Source organism: Balaenoptera musculus, chromosome 7, assembly GCF_009873245.2.
Source record: "Balaenoptera musculus isolate JJ_BM4_2016_0621 chromosome 7, mBalMus1.pri.v3, whole genome shotgun sequence".
Classification (NCBI taxonomy): Eukaryota; Metazoa; Chordata; class Mammalia; order Artiodactyla; family Balaenopteridae; genus Balaenoptera; species Balaenoptera musculus.
The window spans coordinates 28,923,595-28,943,857 of record NC_045791.1 but is presented as its reverse complement, the minus strand read 5'-3'; positions in this window follow the sequence as shown (position 1 = coordinate 28,943,857).

Sequence of the window (20,263 nt, the reverse complement as noted above, 5' to 3'; positions counted from 1 at the left end):
AGCAGAGGCACAGTGGGATGTCTGGTGGGAAAAATGGTATTATGGATAATTAACTCTTTCACTACTCCATATCAATCACCTGTAGCATGTTCAGCAACTTATTCTAGCATTTCAGGACTAAAGTATGTACTATGATATATGTGTACCTTACTAGTTTTCATTCGAAAAACAATATTTGGTTAATGGTATAAAATTAGGCCCATGGTAATGTAAGATAAAGTTCCACAATTAATAGATCCATCACAATAAAACTATGGAATGTCATAAATATATTCTTTTGACTGACAATGTTATTTTAACATCCCTGGAAAATATGTAACTTGAAGTCTTAAGAATTTTTTTCTTTTTGATCAGAAAATGATGTCCAAATGGCACCAGCCAGAACCTAAACACATATACTATCTGTATATATATTTTATTATGTATATCCTCCCCAAACTGACTTCCTTCTGCTAATATCTTTTCTTTAAACCTCTTCACAGAAAATTGAACTTATTTTTCATTTCTGCTGCTCCTAAGAAAGGCAATGCGTTTGTGAGGACATATCTATTTGTCTTTCTAGATAGAAAGGAAAGCCTAGCTTTCAATATAGCTAACATGTTTTCAGAGGTCTTATGGCAGAGTTTACATTAATTTGCTCTAGTTCTCATTCCACTTACAAATGAGTTATAAGTCACATAATGACTTACATGGCCTGTCATACTGCTACTATGCTGACCTTTTCAAAATTCTGCATTGTGAACAGCTGACAGCCATACCTCTTCCATGCCAGTTACTGCAACCTATAAAACTTAACCAATGAAGTGGTGAGAAGAATCAGGTAAGGGGAATGGGAAACTGCATGATATTCTCGACGTCCTTTTTTAATCTCTCAGACATGGGGTGGCTTTTCATGTTTCACACGGTCTTTTTCTTTCCTTTTAAAATGAGCATTTTCCTCTCCCTTTACCCTGTCCCTATTATCTTGTCCCTTTGTATGCATTTCTGTGTCAGTCATACTAAGTGAGTCCCCTGTTAAGATACGGAGTTGAGACTTTTATGTCTACGTGGCTCTCTTTCTCTCTCTCTTTTTTTTTTTTTTTTTTACTATCTGAGGATGTGGGCAGTAGGGAGTAGGGATTGAGTTGAATAAATATTTTTCAAAACTCCATATCCATTTGATTATTATCATACTTTATCACTTTAAACTGTCTTTCTTCAGGATATTTTAAATAATATTTAAAGCTGAGGGCTTACTTTTTGATTACTGCATTTGGCACCTAGTAATACTTATCATTAGCAAATGAGCTGGGTCATTTTCCCCCCTCACTTACACCAAAATGTGAAGTGTCTCCACCCAGACTGTTTATATTACTGCTGCAGCTTTGGTCACCATGGTCTTTTCCTGCAACAAGTCTAGCTTTCCTTTTTAAATTTTTTTCTTTAATTTTTCCTTATAAGCCAATCCTGCGGCTCATTAATAAGTATGTTACGTTTCTCTGAACTTCTAATGGTTTTCCTTTCTCTCTTGCTTAAGGGAATTGCCGTTAATATTTAACAATTTTGAATTTCTGTTTTTAAAAGGGGATGTTAGAGTTTTTAGTATTTAGGCTGATTTAAATCCAAAACAAGTTTTTCATGGGAAAGATTGAAAAACACATATACAATCACCATATGATAGCAATCAAGACCAAAAAGGGGGAGAACTGCTGTTTTCTTTTTTCTTTAAAAAGTATTTGATATTGAAATGATTACAAACAAAGAGTAAGAACAATATTCTGAGCCATGTTACTAAGCTCCGTATTCTAATCTGAATTTAAATTCCTGAGTAAAGGGGTAATTATGTTACTATCTAGAAATGCTTTAAATTATGTCTCATGTTCAAAAAGACTGAGAAATAAAAGGCTCAGTTTTTCATGTAGAGTTAACATTCTAGATTACGGTAAGCATATGATGCACGCTGCCATATTATGGCCACTAGTTTGTTTTTTTTCATTATAGGCAAAAGTAAAACCAGATTCACTAATGCATCCAATGCAATACCTTCAGCTTACACAAAGGTAGTGAAGTCTAAAAATCTATCAGAAGGAGCTGATGGTGAGGCTGTGCTCAACTAAATTCAAATATACATATTTACTTTCTACTTGTTATATAATGGCTACCTTTACATAAAAGTCACTATGCAGTTCATCTTAATAAGAACGTCAGTTTAGTCATTGTTGGAGAGGGAATTCAAATTCAAGATTTGTTTCTTTAAAAGTGCTTTTACCATATCTTACAAATACATGTTATTTCAGAAAGAGATATTAATAAATCTTTGAAAGCCAACATTTTCTATGCTATGATCATTCCATAGACATTGGGAAAGAGAGAAAATATTTATAAAGCATTTAGTGATGAGTAATTCACAAGGAAATAATTATAAATACAAGTCAAACAAATTGGCAATTGTTTGCATTTCAAATTAGACATCACATGGAATGAAGTATTGCTCTGTTTTGCTTCATGAGCATCTTAGGGAAAGCTATTCCTACCTACATTTGTGAGGCTCATTTGGAGGTCTAGCTGATAGAACATCAGTCGGGGAGTCTGGATTTCGTAAAGTCTCTCCTGGCTCTATCAGACCTCGCTGTGTGGCCTGGTAGAATTTACTCTGAATTTTCGGTATTTGTTTCCTCATCAGTGCAGCTGGGAATAAAAATAATTATTTTACATGTTAAAGATATCAATGATCAAGCATGCTAACAATTTATTGGAACCAGACCATGTTTTTCACAATAAACATGTTTTCCCTGAAGTAACTGATATTCCTAATAGACTCAATTCCATCTAGACTTTTTAGATAATCATGCATGTCTACTTAAGAGATGAGGAAGTTCACTTAAAGAGATGACAGGACTGACCCAGGGCCATATGGGTATCAGAAAAACTACCTAATGCCTTGTTTATAGAAATATTCAACAAATACTACTTAATATGATCCTATGATGTTCAAGCAGATTAGCCACCAACAGACTTTCATTGTTTATTAACTCCTTAAATGCTGTCAGTATATGTGCTTGTCCTTATCCTATATGTAGCATCAAAAAGCAGAAAAGGTAAAGATATTAAGTCTCCTCTCAGTAGGCATGCTTAAAAACCACAAAATAAGCAGACTTAATTGTATCCTCTGCTAATGGAATGATGAACAGTGAGTGGCTGCGGAGGGAGCTAGGTTAGCATATGCGAACAAAATCTTGCCAGCCCTAAATTAATTTGAAATTTGGTGTTTTCTCGTGCACAAGCAATCCAGTATTAAAATGTAAGTTGTATAAAAATACATACATGACTAATGGAATTTGTGATCGTGCTTTAGTTTGATCCGTGCATAGTTCAGTTGATCCACGCACAGACAGTAATAGCATTGACTCTTTTGTAGGGGGGTGATCATATACCCAGGTTTGCTTGGAGGGTCCAAAGACACATTTGTTGTCCCTGCTTCCTGTTAGCATTGTCCTAGATTTTTTAATTTGCAAGCAATGCATTATTATTCATAGTTGCATTCAAACACATGGAGATGGTTTGTTAGAACTCCACCTTTCAGTTATTCAGCCACTGAATATATATAATAATTATAATATATAATAAGTATTATATATCATATATGTATATATTTCCTTAAATGTCTGTGGCTGTTTTTGCCTTTTGAAATAAATAAAAGTTATTTTAAAAAATATTCTTAATGAAAAGTTAATTATTGACTTTTTATATGCCAAGAATGAGGGTGAAATTTTAACTTGCACAAAATGCTTGTTGATAGTTATTATTCACTACAGGGATTGGAATTATATCAATAAACACATGAAAAAATAAGACGCAACTCTTTTGGAAAAGCATCAGTATCTACTTCAAAAGTTAGTAGTTTATAGATGTCTTGCCAAAGATGATATTTTAACAAATGTAGTTAAAGAAGGTAGGTTTTTACATTAGTCTTAAAACTAGGCTTTTCATTTAGATCAAATAAATGTTCTTCATTAATTTTGCTCATGCTTAAGTCCAAAGTTCCTTGTGCACATAAAAAAAGTAAAGTGAGGGACTTCCCTGGTGCATAGGACTCCATGCTCCCAATGCAGGGGGCCTGGGTTCAATCCCTGGTCAGGGAACTAGATCCCACATGCATGCTGCAACTGAGAGTTTGCATGCGCAACTAAGAAGTCTGCATGCTGCAACTAAAGATCCCGCATGCCACAACTAAGACCCGGCACAGCCAAAATTAATCAATCAATCAATAAATATTTTTAAAAAAGTAAAGTGATAGCTGTTTATGTACTGGCTCTATTAGCAGAACTTTGCAAAAGGTTAAATTGTGTTAATTTTATATCCTTGTTATCAGATGTTTCAAATCAACATACTAACTCCAACAGTGGTTCAGTATTTTGATCCCATTTATAAAATCAAAGTAAAGATTAGGGTAATTCATTTTGCTGAAATGAAACATTTGACAAATTGTAAATTTAGTTTAAAAAGTTTTAAAATAAATAAAATTATTTGGTTTTGTAATGATAACATAAGTATAAATATTGGTGAAAAAAAGTCATGTTAAAAATATTCTTGCTAAATCAGGAAGCTTATGGAACAGAAATATTCTTAGAATTGGCTGTGGTGAACACATACTTTATCCTTTTGTTTACAAACAAACTGTGAAAAACTCCAATTAAAATAGAAGTAAGTATGGTCAGGATTTACAGGTGTTTTGTTTTGTTTTGCTTTTAATTTCTGCAAAGTAGGACTGGCTAAAGTATAGAATTTTTGTGATGAAGTTAATGATGAATAATTTTAAAAGTAATATGGTAGTACATGCTTTCTCTTTTCATTGTCAATAAACAGATTTTAGAAATGTTTTATCCTTTGAAGAACTGCTTTATAAGTAAATCTAAGTATTCTAAAAAAGGTATTAAAACTCTTTTATATTTTTGTATCACTGTGTTAAAAATCAGAACAGATATAGAAAAAACAATTCTAAAATTTGTATGGAACCACAAAAGACCCCTAATAGCTAAAGCAATCTTAAGAAAGAACAAAGGTGAAGGTGTCACAATTTCTGATTTTAAACTATATTATAAAGCTTCAGTAGTCAAAACACTCTGGTACTGGTATAAAAACATACATACAGATCAATGTAACAGAATAGAGAAACCCAAAATAAACCCACAATGTACTGTCAATTAATTTAAGATAAAGGAGCCAAGAATATAAAATGTGAAAAAAATATACAGTGTGGAAAGTATAGTCTCTTCAATAAATGATGTTGGGAAAACTGGACAGCCACATGCAAGAAGAATGAAACTGGATCCCATTTTATGCCATAAGCAAAAATCAACTCAAAATGAATGAAAAACTTGAACAGAAGACCTGAAACAGTAAAACTACTAGAAGAAAATGTCAAGTAAGCTGCTTGACATTGGTCTTGGCAATGAGTTTTTGGATTTGTTACCAAAGTAAAGGCAATAAAAGCAAAAATAAACAAGTGGGACCATATCAAACTAAATAGTTCTGCACAGCAAAGGTAACCATTAACAAAATGTAAAGGCTACCTACCCCATGGGATAAAACATTTACAAATCATATTTATGATAAGAGGTTAATACACAAAATATATAAAGAACTCATACACTCAATAGCAATAAAACAATCCCACTAAAAATGGGCAGAAGATCTAAATAAGTATTTTTCCAAAGAAAACATAAAATGGTCAGCAAGTACATGAAAAGGTGATCATCACTAATGATCTCGGGAATGCAGATCAAAACCACAAGGAGATATTACCTCACACCTGTTAAAATGGCTATCATCGAAGACAAGAGATAAGTTTTGGGAAAGTGGAGGAAAGAGAACATTTATGCCCTGTTGGTGGAAATGTAAATTGGTGCAGCCACCTTGAAAAACAATAGGGAGCTTTCTGCAAACAGAAAGAAATTAAAATTTACCCTTGTAATAACAATGGAAAAATTGAGAAATTTAAATGGTGAATACTCAAACAGCATGCACTATTTAATTTTTAAATCTGAAGATTGTGCTGCAAAATATCTTAATTTGTGGGAAAAAAAATTTGGAGTTCCTAGTTTTAACTGAAAAAAATGTATGCTGTATACTAAAATGGAAAAGAAAATTAGAAAGCCTACAGTTTTACAGGATTTAAATATGGCAAAACATTCAAAATCGTCATGAATAGCTAATTTATTTGAAATGTATCATCTTATAAAAAGAGTTGTTAGATATAGGTGAAAGGTAATGTGAATGAAACAAAAAGACAGTACCTGTAAAAATAATTAGTACTATGTACATATTTTTATATTAAAAAAATTAGAATTGAGTATATTTTCTTTTTAGAAATTTAGAATTTACCATGAGTTATCAGATACTTCAGTATATGTTAACACATCATTTTCTCATTTAAATTTATTATGGTCCATGGGGAAGAGTAAATTGAAGGCATTAACAATTTCAAATTGGTTAACTTGAAAAAAAAGAAACTTGGAAGAATATTAAAGGTAATTTTATGAAGAAGTTAAAAATAGCCTTTGTGATGATATTCACAGAACTCTGAAATTTATTTAAAAACACTGAATTATACACTTAAGATGAATGGATTTTTATGGCATGTAAATACCTCAATAAAGCTGTTAAAAATGTTTCTAAAAAAACACATTGAAAAACAAAGTATGTTCTAGGGAACAAAACCAGTAACACAATAATGAAAACAAACTAAGAAAACTGATTGTGTTCATGAAAATGTACCAAAAATATTTTTTCTACTTATGTTCCTTCATAATATCCAATAAATAAGTACTTTTGTTTTAATTTATATAAATAAATTATTTCATCTTTAAGAAAAAGGTTTATTTTTGAAAATTATTTTTGGTTTACAATAAAACTGTGGTTTTTTTGACCAATAAATAAACATTTCAAAATAACCTATAAACCTTAATGCTTTTAGCACCCCCTTTCACTCTTAAAAATGTCCTTTTGGGGATAATACAGTACACACTCACACTCCTTCTGTGACACCACATGCTGAGTGCTACGATTTTCACAAATTGTAATTCTTTTAACCCTCATCACAACTTTATGAAGCAGGTTCTGAGGGGACAATTGGGCCTAGAGAAGTGAAGTCACTGTCCCAGGTTGCACAGGTAACAACTAGTGGCACCAGGACCCATGCCCAGGCAGTTTGGCTCTAAAGCTGTGACTTGTGTTGGTAACCACTGAACAAACATTCTTTTGAGTTCTTTGCTCCGGAGGCTATGCCTGTGACCTATATTTCTGTACTCAGATCACCAGGCCCTGCGTTTCTCTTCTGGTGGATAGTTTTGCTCTCAGGGATTTGTTTTCAAATTATTTCTGCATTGCTGTTTTGGTTTATTGTGCCCCAGAAAGCCTCATAATTACAGCCACATTACTCTTCTGTCCCTGCTCCCTGCCTCCATATAAACATTTGGAGAAAATTAAGAGCTAGTGAAATGAAGTAAGTGCTTGTAGGAATAGCAACCTGCACTATTTCAGTTGCTACTGAGATCTGTGTAATATACATGTAATAACATAGTATACGCAGTCCTGACTTAGACATCTCTACTTTAAAATTACATCTCTTATCATAACTTCATTATTCCAAATCTGTCATAATGATGTGAAATATCATAAAGGTAAGATGATATCTAAACAGGAAGCACTTTTTAAAAAACATCTTTATTGGACTATAATTGCTTTACAATGTTGTGTTAGTTTCTGCTGTATAACAAAGTGAATCAACTATATGTATACATATATCCCCATATCCCTTCCCTCTTGTGTCTCCTTCCCACCCTCCCTATCCCACTCCTCTAGGTGGTCACAAAGCACCAAGCTGATCTCCCTTAAACAGGAAGCACTTTTAAACGTGCATGCAGTTCTTCTTGATCAGGAGAACATTACTTTGCCTTCCTATACTAAGTAGACAGGAAAACAGAGTAGGATTTATCCCCTAGTTCGGGCTAAGGAATAGAGGGTAGGCAGCACTATGAATTTCAGCATCCATCTTTACCTCTTCTAAGTTCATCAGCATAAATCTCCCCTCTGCCCTCCCTACCCAATATAGTCCCAAAGGTAATCTTGGGCAGGTGTGTGCACCATCCTTTCTCAAAAAGGCAAATGGCTGTATTTTGTACTGTATTGGTTTTCTCCTGAAAGAAATGTCCAGTCGTCTTCCTCCTATACCTCTTCCTCGTATTCAAATTCTACTCCTCTTCAAAGATCTGGTTACAGGCCTACCTCCTCAATGGAACTATTTCAATGCTCATAATTTAATTCTGTTGAATACTAATAATACTTATTGATTATATTACACATTATAGCATTGAATTCATATGCATGTACTATACATACATAGATACATACATCTATATATGCTGTTTTTAATTCCATGTTTTTATTCCTTTCTCCCCAGTAAATTGTAAATTTTCTGGAAAGGCAATGTGTCTTAGATTTGTCTACCTTTCTAACTATGCTCATTATTTGGTAGATAGACAATTGTATTCACTAGATTAAAGGTTTTGTTTCTTTTGATTGGTTTTTAAGGCATTCAATTATAACAAAAATGGCTCAGCATTATGATATCCTTTATCCCTAGCTACTTGCCATGTAGAACGTAGAATAGATTCTTCTTATATTCCAAATCACATTATAAGTTCATGAGTCTTAAATTCCACCTGGCCTGACATTTATCCTTATCTCCTGCAATGACACTGGAACTTAGCTGTTAACACTTCTGTTCCTTGAAGACATAGCAGTCATTGCCCAATGCATTGATTTGATAGGCAACAACCCTGATCAGATTTCTCCATGGAATGTCAAAACATCAGACATGCTGCAACATCTATTCCATATCTAACCTGATTAATACAGGCATTCAGTGCTTCTTAAATTTCCTTTAAGTTGGCATCACATTTGTTGCCATTTTGAATGGTTGAGTGAATGCATACCACCATCAGCAGAGAGGAAAGCACATGAAACAACAACACACTGACAAGTGCATGAGAATTACTAAGAAGCAGAATTGTAGGCTGCATTTTCTTCTTTTTTCTTTCTCCTCTCTTCTTCCTTCCTCAAAATCAAGTTTAGGAAAAACTCTTATCAATATATAATACCGTCTTTCTTCTTTCTGTCTATTGACAAATGACTTGAAAAAAGATAGTATATAAATTCTGTTCTAAGAGTGGGACTCAGGACATAAAAACAGTAGCCATGTATTTGTGTACTGCTTTGAATGAAATCAGGATACAACAGATTAACCTGTCTTAAGAATCATTGCCACTCAGCAGTTTTATTTTATTAAATAATAAAATATAATCATCAAATACCTGCATAAGACATGCATAGAAAGGGAAATAAAATTCTCACTTTTTTCACTCAAGACCTAATTCCCAGTGGTGAAACTTGCATATTATGAAGATGTGGCCTTTTGAAGGTCTCTATGAACATTTTTAAAAGACTTATCTTTTTAGATCTATTAACCATTTTTAACATAAAAAATTAGGTTTAAAGACCCACAATTTTATTAAAAATCAAAAAGATAAAATTTTTATCTTATTTCATGTTATTTTATTCTAACAATGTTTTTAAATTTCCCTAACTTTTATAGCTTGTTATATAAATACATATACATATGTATCATATTGAATAATTTATATATATACATATCTTTACCACACTCATTTTACGAAAGTGAAAACATGACCTAATAAAATGATACTTTGTTACTTAAGTGATGCAAATATTTGAATTATCTTATTTGAATTAGGTTTCTTCTCTTTTGCTTTCACCAGTAAGTGTTTTGTTTTATGTTACACTCATTGCACCATAGGAATTTCTTTAAGAAATGAAAGATGAAAGAACAGGAGAGAAGGATTTCCTTCTTGAATAAGTTTATATGGTGATTCTATTACTGCTGTTTGCAGTAGTAAGTCAAATATGAAATTTTACTGGGAAGACTGATTCTATTTTGAATATAAAAACTGTGGTATGGGGGTTTGGTTCCTTTGCATTTTGTTAATTGGGCATTACTATTAAGGCAAGTAATAGCTTTATTTGAATCTTCATTCTTTGAGGAAAAACATACATCAATGATGTCTTTATGGATGGCTTTATGATAATCTTTGCAGTGATTCTTGTATAGCCATTCTTTGCATTTTATTTCTAATACAAACACCACTTGGGCTGTTTCAGGAATGACTACTGGGGAAATGAGAATAATGTCACAGCCTTCTCTGGACAGTACACTCTCCATAAGAGGTGTAGTTCAACTTGGTCCACAAGAGATAAGTAACGTGCAGCTATATGCAAAGGTGGTGGAAGAACTTACTTAGAGTTATACTGTGTGACACAGAAGATTTACTTATTTGGATAATAATAAGAGTCATGAGTAGAAAGGTGGCTTGGGATCAGTTTACAGAAGATATCCATCACCAAAATGATTAATTAAATTAATCAGCAACTTTTTAGTGGAAAAGTAAAAGTAGTAACTATAATGTTAAGCAGATTCATTGCACAAGTATAGAATGGAAATGGAGACCAGAAAAAAAGGGATGTGAGAGTCTCCCTAATACTGTACTCCTGAGGGATCCTGTAGTACCATCACAAGTGAGTGACATGTTAGTTGGTTTCTATTAGGATAGATCCAGGAACACTGCTCACCAGTATAAGACTTGTCGCCAAGATTGAAAGTTAGCAAAAGGCAGAAAGAGAACCTGAGGTTTACATAAAATGAAGAAAAGGAGACAGGAGTCAATATTCATAGTAATGAAAGTACTACAGTGTTCATTGCTCTGTTTTGACCCCTCATGTTCAAAGCTTCTTTCATTGACATAGCGTGAAAGGTAACTGGACAGTTTGCAGAGGCGAGGTCACCTAGCCCAAGGGTCTCTCAATACCAATCTTTGGACCCTGTTAGCCTAATTTCAAAATAGTTGTTCTGGGGGGCAGGGTGGGAAAGACTAATTAATAATCCAGATTTCTGGTACCTGATCCCATAGATTCTGGCTCTGTAGGAATATCTGGGATGGGGCATAGGAATCTATTATACTTCTGCTGTGTTTGTTTCTCTTATTGTTGTTCTAAGGTATGCCTTAACTGAGAGAGGTTACCAGGTAATGCCTTCCTAATACCAATAGTTGTTCTTAAACTTTAGAGGGTATTATAATCACCTGTAGTAACTTGGTAATCCATAGGTTACCTGAGCATTTACACTTTTAACAAGGTCCCAGGTAATACTGGTATTTCTGATTCAAGGACCAAAAAATTGAAAAACACTTGGTAGAGTAGTTACGTAGTTACGTTCAAGTGTCTGCAAAGTCTAAATAAAAAAATACATTTGCAAGAATCAGAATAAGTAATAAGAAATGAAGAGTCTATATGAATTAGAGAGAGCATGCTCAACCTAAATATATTTATAATACAGTTTATTTTAAAATACTTTATTGGCCAGTTGAAAATTCTCTGAAGGAAAATCTGCCCTATGCTCTTAAATGTGTGATTTCTAGCTCTGTGAACTCAGATTAAGCATGGATTTCTAAGAATGGTGGAAATATTATTCATTCATTCATTCATTCACTTATTCATTCATTCCCTTATTCATTCATTCCCTCATTTGGTCATTTATTCAACAAGTATTTATTGAGAAACTGCTTTTGGCCAGGTAGTATTTTTGGCAGATGGGATATATCAGTAAACAAAATAGGAAAAAAAAAACTGGCCCACATGAAGAATTTTGAATAGAACCAATGCACTTCAACATATTTAGTTTAAAATTAAAGTACAAATAATCTTAAGGTCTGCTTTAATTATTAGTTAAAACTCTCAAGAATGCAATCACTGAATAGAAATCCAAACATAAATGTCTGTTTCATAATTTTTTTAACAGCTTTATTGGAGTATAATTGCTTTACGACGGTGTGTTAGTTTCTGCTTTATAACAAAGTGAATCAGCTATACATATACATATATCCCCATATCTCCTCCCTCTTGCATCTCCCTCCCACCCTCCCTATCCCACCCCTCTAGGTGGTCACAAGGCACCGAGGTGATCTCCCTGTGCTATGTGGTTGCTTCCCACTAGCTATTTTACATTTGGTAGTATATATAAGTCCATACCACTCTCTCACTTCATCCCAGCTTATGCTTCCCCCTCCCCTTGTCCTCAAGTCCATTCTCTACGTCTGCGTCTTTATTCCTGTCCTGCCCCTAGGTTCTTCAGAAACACTTTTTTTTTTTTTTTTAGATTCCATACATATGTGTTAGCATACGGTATTCGTTTTTCTCTTTCTGACTTACTTCACTCTGCATGACAGACTTTAGGTCCATCCACCTCATTACAAATAACTCAATTTCATTTCTTTTTATGGCTGAGTAATATTCCATTCTATATATGTACCACATCTTCTTTATCCATTCATCTGTCAATGAACACTTAGGTTGCTTCCATGTCCTGGCTATTGTAAATAGAGTTGCAATAAACATTGTGGTACATGACTCTTTTTGAATTATAGTTTTCTCAGTGTATATGCCCAATAGTGGGATTGCTGGGTTGTATGGTAGTTCTATTTTTAGTTTTTTAATAAACCTCCATACTGTTCTCCATAGTCGCTGTATCAATTTAAATTCTCACCAACAGTGCAAGAGGGTTCCCTTTTCTCCACACCCTCTCCAGCATTTATTGTTTGTACATTTTTTGATGATGGCCATTCTGCATGGAGTGAGGCGATACCTCATTGTAGTTCTGATTTGCTTTTCTCTAATGATTAGTAATGTTGAGCATTCTTTCATGTGTTTGTTGGCAATCTGTATATCTTCTTTGGAGAAATATCTATTTAGGTCTTCTGCCCATTTTTGGATTGGGTTTTTTGTTTTTTTGATATTGAGGTGCATGAGCTGCTTGTAAATTTTGGAGATTAATCCTTTGTCAGTTGCTTCATTTGCAAATATTTTCTCCCATTCTGAGGGTTGTCTTTTCATCTTGTTTATGGTTTCCTTTGCTGTGCAAAAGATTTTAAGTTTCATTAGGTCCCATGTGTTTATTTTTGTTTTTATTTCCATTACTCTAGGAGGTGGGTCAAAAAGGATCTTGCTGTGATTTATGTCACAGAGTGTTCTGCTTATGTTTTCCTCAAGAGTTTTATTGTGTCTGGCCTTACATTTAGGTCTTTAATCCATTTTGAGTTTATTTTTGTGTATGGTGTTAGGGAGTGTTCTAATTTCATTCCTTTACAAGTAGCTGTCCAGTTTTCCCTGCACCACTTACTGAAGAGGCTGTCTTTTCTACATTGCATATTGTTGCCTCCTTTATCAAAAATAAGGTGCCTATATGTGCGTGGGTTTATCTCTGAGCTTTCTATCCTGTTCCATTGATCTATATTTCTGTTTCTGTGCCAGTACCATACTGTCTTCAATAATGTCGCTTTGTAGTATAGTCTCAGAAAGGGAGCTTGATTCCTCCAGATCTGTTTTTCTTTCTCAAGATTGCTTTGGCTATTAGGGGTCTTTTGTATTTCCATACAAAATGTGAAAAATTTTTTTCTAGTTCTGTGAAAAATGCCATTGGTAGTTTGATAGGGATTGCATTGAATATGTAGATTGCTTTGGGTAGTATAGTCATTTTCATCATGTTGATTCTTCCAAACCAAGAACATGGTATATCTCTGCATCTGTTTGTATCATATTAAATTTCTTTTATCACTGTCTACTGTTTTCTGCATACAGGTCTTTTGTCTCCTTAGGTAGGTTTACCCCTGGGTATTTGATTCTTTTTGTTGCAGTGGTAAATGGGAGTGTTTCCTTAATTTCTTTCAGATTTTTCATCATTAGTGTATAGGAATGCAAGAGATTTCTGTGCATTAATTTTGTATGCTGCTACTTTACCAAATTCATTGATTAGCTCTAGTAGTTTTCTGGTGGCGTTTTTAGGATTCTCTATGTATAGTATCATGTCATCTGCAAACAGTGACAGCTTTACTTCTTCTTTTCTGATTTGGATTCCTTTCATTTCTTTTTCTTCTCTGATTGCTGTGGCTAAAACTTCCAAAACTATGTTGAATAATAGGGGTGAGAGTGGGCAACCTTGTCTTGTTCCTGATCTTAGAGGGAATGGTTTCAGTATCTCACCATTGAGAACAATGTTGGCTGTGGGTTAGTCATATATGGCCTTTATCATGTTGAGATAAGTTCCCTTTATGCCTACTTTCTGGAGGGTTTTTATCATAAATGGGTGTTGAATTTTGTCGAAAGCTTTTTCTGCATCTATTGAGATGATCATATGATTTTTATCCATCAATTTGTTAATATGGTGTATCACATTGATTGATTTGCATATATTGAAGAATCCTTGCATTCCTGGGATAAACCCCACTTGATCATGGTGTATGATCCTTTTAATGTGCTGTTGGATTCTGTTTACTAGTATTTTCTTGAGGATGTTCGCATCTATGTTCATCAGTGATATTGGCCTGTAGTTTTCTTTCTTTGTTACATCTTTGTCTGGTTTTGGTATCAGAGTAATGGTGGCCTTGTAGAATGAGTTTGGGAGTGTTCCTGCCTGTGCTATATTTTGGAAGAGTTTGAGAAGGATAGGTGTTAGCTCTTCACTAAATGTTTGATAGAATTCACCTGTGAATCCATCTGGTCCTGGGCTTTTGTTTGTTGGAAGATTTTTAATCACAATTTCAATTTCAGTGCTTGTGATTGGGTTGTTTATATTTTCTATTTTTTCCTGGTTCAGTCTTGGAAGGTTGTGCTTTTCTAAGAATGTGTCCATTTCTTCCAGGTTGTCCATTTTTTTGGCATATGGTTGCTTGTAGTAATCTCATGATCCTTTGTATTTCTGCAGTGTCAGTGGTTACTTCTCCCTTTTCATTTCTAATTCTATTGATTTGAGTCGTCTCCCTTTTTTTCTTGATGAGTCTGGCTAATGGTTTATCAATTTTGTTTATCTTCTCAAAGAACAAGCTTTTAGTTTTATTGATCTTTGCTATTGTTTCCTTCATTTCTTTTTCATTTATTTCAGATCTGATCTTTATGATTTCTTTCCTTCTGCTAACTTAGGGGTTTTTTTGTACTTCTTTCTCTAATTGCTTTAGGTGTAAGGTTAGGTTGTTTATTTGAGATGTTTGTTGTTTCTTGAGGTAGGAATTTATTGCTATAAACTTCCCTCTTAGAACAGGTTTTGCTGCATCCCATAGGTTTTGGGTCGTCGTGTTTTCATTGTCATTTGTTTCTAGGTAGTTTTTGATATCCTCTTTGATTTCTTCAGTGATCTCTTGGTTATTTAGTAGTGTATTGTTTAGCCTCCATGTGTTTGAATTTTTTACAGATTTTTTCCTGTAAGTGATATGTAGTCTCACAGCACTGTGATCAGAAAAGATACTAGATACGATTTCAATTTCTTAAATTTACCAAGGCTTGATTTGTGACCCAAGATATGGTCTAATCTGGAGAATGTCCATGAGCACTTGAGAAGAAAGTATATTCTGTTGTTTTTGGACGGAATGTCCTATAAATATCAGTTAAGTCCATCTTGTTTAATGTGTCATTTAATGCTTCTGTTTCCTTATTTACTTTCATTCTGGATGATCTGTCCCTTGGTGAAAGTGGGGTGGGAAAGTTCCCGACTATTATTGTGTTACCTTCGATTTCCCCTTTTATGGCTGTTAATATTTGCCTTATGTATTGACGTGCTCCTATGTTGGGTGCATATATATTTACAATTGTTATATCTTCTTCTTGGATTGATCCCTTGATCATTATGTAGTGTCCTTCTTTGTCTCTTGTAATAGTCTTTGTTTTAAAGTCTATTTTGTCTGATATGAGAATTGTTACTCCATCTTTCTTTTGATTTCCATTTGCATGGAATATCTTTTTCCATCCCCTCACTTTCAATCTGTATGTGTCCCTAGGTCTGAAGTGGGTCTCTTGTAGACAGCATATATATGGGTCTTGTTTCTGTAGCCATTCAGCCAGTCTATGTCTTTTGGTTGGAGCATTTAATCCATTTACATTTAAGGTAATTATCGATATGTATGTTCCTATTACCATTTTCTTAATTGTTTTTGGGTTTGTTATTGTAGGTCTATTCCTTCTCTTGTGTTTCCTGCCTAGAGAAGTTTCTTTAGCCTTAGTTGTCAAGCTGGTTTGGTGGTGCTGAATTATCTTAGCTTTTGCTTGTCTGTAAAGATTTTAATTTCTCCATCGAATCTGAATGAGATCCTTGCTGGGTAGAGTAATCTTGCTTGTAGGTTTTTCCCTTTCATCACTTTATATATGTCCTGCCACTCCCTTGTGGTTTGCAGAGTTTCTGCTGACAGATCAGCTGTTAACCTTATGGGGTTCCCTTGCATGTTATTTGTTGTTTTTCCTTTGCTGCTTTTAATATTTTTTCTTTGTATTTAATTTTTGATAGTTTGATTAATATGTGTCTTGTCGTGTTTCTCCTTGGATTTACCCTGTATGGGACTCTCTGTGCTTCCTGGACTGGATTAACTATTTCCTTGCCCATATTAGGGAAATTTTCAACTATAATCTCTTCAAATATTTTCTCAGTCCCTTTCTTTTTCTCTTCTTCTTCTGGGACCCCTATAATTCGAATGTTGGTGCATTTAATGTTGTCCCAGAGGTCTCTGAGCTTGTCCTCAATTCTTTCCATTCTTTTTTCTTTATTCTGCTCTGTGGTAGTTATTTCCACTATTTTATCTTCCAGTTGACTTTTCCATTCTTCTGCCTCAGTTTTTCTGCTATTGATTCTTTCTAGAGAATTTTTAATTTCATTGATAGTGCTGTTCATTATTGTTTGTTTGCTCTTTAGTTCTTCTAGGTCCTTGTTAAACGTTTCTTGTATTTTCTCCATTCTATTTCCAAGATTTTGGATCATCTTTACTATCATTACTCTGAATTCTTTTTCAGGTAGACTGCCTATTTCTTCTTCATTTGTTTAGTCTGGTGGGTTTTTACCTTGATCCTTCATCTGCTGTGTGTTTCTCTGTCTTCTCATTTTTCTTAAGCTACTATGTTTGGGGTCTCCTTTTCACAGGCTGCAGGTTCATAGTTCCCGTTGTTTTTGATGTCTGCCCCCAGTGGCTAAGGTTGGTTCAGTGGGTTGTGTAGGCTTCTTGGTGGAGGGGACTAGTGCCTGTGTTCTGGTGGATGAGGCTGGATCTTGTCTTTCTGGTTGGCAGGACCACGTCTGGTGGTGTGTTTTGGAGTGTCTGTGGCCTTATTAGATTTTAGGCAGCCTCTCCACTGATGGCTGGGGTTGTGTTCCTGTCTTGCCAGTTGTTTGGCATAGGGTGTCCAGTACTGGAGCTTGCTGGTCGTTGAGTGGAGCTGGGTGTTAGCATTGAGATGGAGGTCTCTGGGAGAGCTTTCACTGTTTGATATTATGTGGAGCCAGGAGTTCTCTGGTGGACCAATGTCCTAAACTCGGCTCTCCCACCTCAGAGGCACAGGCCTGACCCCCAGCCGGAGCACCAAGACCCTGTCAGCCATATGGCTCAAGATAAAAGGGAGAAAAGAAGAAAGAACAAAAGAAAAAAATAAAGTAAAATAAAGTTATTAAAAATAAAAAAAATTAAAGTAATAAAAAAAAGAGAGAAAGAAGAGAGCAACCAAACCAAAAAACAAATCCACCAATGATAATAAGCCCTAAAAACTATACTAAAAAAAAAAAAAAAAAAAACCCCCCAAAAAAGGACAGAGAGAACCCTAGGAAAAATGGTAAAAGCAAAGCTATACAGACAAAATCACACAATGACGCATACACATACACAGTCACAAAAAGAGAAAATGGAAAAAAATATATATGTCATTGCTCCCAAAGTCCACCGCCTGAATTTTGGGATGATTCGTTGTCTATTCAGGTATTCCACAGATGCAGGTACATCAAGTTGATTGTGGAGACTTAATCTGCTGCTCCTGAGCCTGCTGGGAGAGGTTTCCCTTTCTCTTCTTTGTTTGCACAGCTCCTGGGGTTTAGCTTCGGATTTGGCCCCGCCTCTGCATGTAGGTGGCCTGAGGGTGTCTGTTCTTCTCTCAGACAGGATGGGGTTAAAGTAGCAGCTGATTAGGGGGCTCTGGCTCACTCAGGCCAGGGGGAGGGAGCGGTACTGAAGGCGGGATGAGCCTGAGGTGGCAGAGGCCAGAGTGACATTGCAGCAGCGTGAGGCGCGCCGTGTGTTCTCCCGGGGAAGTTGTCCCTGGATCACGGGACCCTGGCAGTAGCAGCCTGCACAGGCTCCCGGGAGGGGAGGTGTGGATAGTGACCTGTGCTTGCACACAGGCTTCTTGGTAGCAGCAGCAGCATTAGCATTTCATGCCCATCTCTGGCGTCCGCACTCAGAGCCGTGGCTCACACCCGTCTCTGGAGCTCGTTTAGGTGGTGCTCTGAATCCCCTCTCCTCGCGCACCCTGAAACAATGGTCTCTTGCCTCTTAGGCGGGTCCAGATATTTTTCTGGACTCCCTCCCGGCTAGCTGTGGTGCACTAGCCCCCTTCAGGCTGTGTTCACGCAGCCAACCCCAGTCCTCTCCCTGGGATCTGACCTCCGAAGCCTGAGCCTCCGCTCCCAGCCTCCACCTGCCCAGGCGGGTAAGCAGACAAGCCTCTCGGGCTGGTGAGTGGTGGTTGGCACCAATCTTCTGTATGGGTATCTCTCCGCTTTGCCCTCTGCACCCCTGTTTTTACGCTATCCTCCGTGGCTGCGAAGCTTCACCCCCACCACCCCCTGTCTCTGCCAGTGAAGGGGCTTCCTAGTGGGTGGAAACGTTTCCTCCTTCACAGCTCCCTCCCAGTGGTGCAGGTCCTGTCCCTATTCTTTTGTCTCTGTTTTTGCTTTTTTCTTTTGCCCTACCCAGGTACGAGGGGAGTTTCTTGCATTTGGGGAAGTCTGAGGTCTTCTGCCAGCGTTCAGTAGCTGTTCTTCAGGAGCTGTTCCACATGTAGATGTATTTCTTATGTATTTGTGGGTAGGAAGGTGATCTCCACTTCTTACTCTTCCACCATCTGGAAGGTGTCTCTCTGTTTCACAATTTTTAAACAGAATACTTATATTGTTTAGTTCATCTAACAGCCAGAAAAAAAAAGCAAAGATAAAAAAAGCTTGTCTGAAAGTTCTAAGGTATAAATGTAAAGGCTGTGATTTTGGGAATACCAAATCTTAGCACCCTTTATCAAATGTACGGAAAAGTGGTTTATAAGACCTTGAGGGAGATATTAGATTTCGGAAATACAAACAGCATCATTTAATACAGCTATTTTCAATCCTGCCTTCAAGTAAGAATTGACAAGAAGCTTTTGAAAAATACCAATACCTGGTCACACCCCCAGAATTTCTGTTTTCCCTTGTTCTGGGTGGGCTCAGGCATCACCGGTTTCAAAGGCTTCCCAAGTGATTCTAATGTGTAACTGATTGAAAATCACTGATAAAGAAAGTGCTATCAGTCCGTTTGTTAACAAATATTTATTGTAACCTACTATGAGCATGTGTTAGAATATACACACTCATGAACAAAACAGATGCAAAATATATCCTCATGAGTATATACATAGTTCCTTAGTATTTTAAGGAACCACAGAAATGGACAGCACTTTACTAGGTATTGGTTTGAAGTTTTGAGCACCTACTGGATAACCTGACTGCCACACTGTGGAAAGTCATTTGCGGACTCTGGATTTTGTCCCTGATCAGCTGTGGGTTTTGGTGGACAAGTTTTTCTTGAAGTAACATCTGAATGGCAACAAGCTCACTGAGAATTTTTAAATGCCACAAACAGATTTTGAACATAATCTAAAAGACTATACTTGAAGCACAGCTTATCTCAGATCCATAACAGTTTCTTCTTAATTAGAAAGAAAGGAAGTAGACACCAAAGGGGCAAGTTCTATTACAAGTTAACTGACTTAAGGCTACATGAAAGAAAACAATGCACACAATGTTCTCAGTAGGACATGAAGAATTCTATCCTCAGAGTATTGAAAAAAGCAGAATTTTAACTGGATGAGAAGGGCTGATTTTGATCTAAGAAATAAATTACCTATTCAAACAATTTAGGGGTACCTTCAAGATGGCAGAGGACTAAGATGTGCAGATCACCTTTCTTCCCACAAATACATTGAAAATACATCTACATGTGGAACAACTCCTACAGAACAGCTACTGAATGCTGGCAGAAGACCTCAGACTTCCCAAAAGGCAAGAAAATACCCACGTACCTGGGTAGGGCAAAAGAAAAAA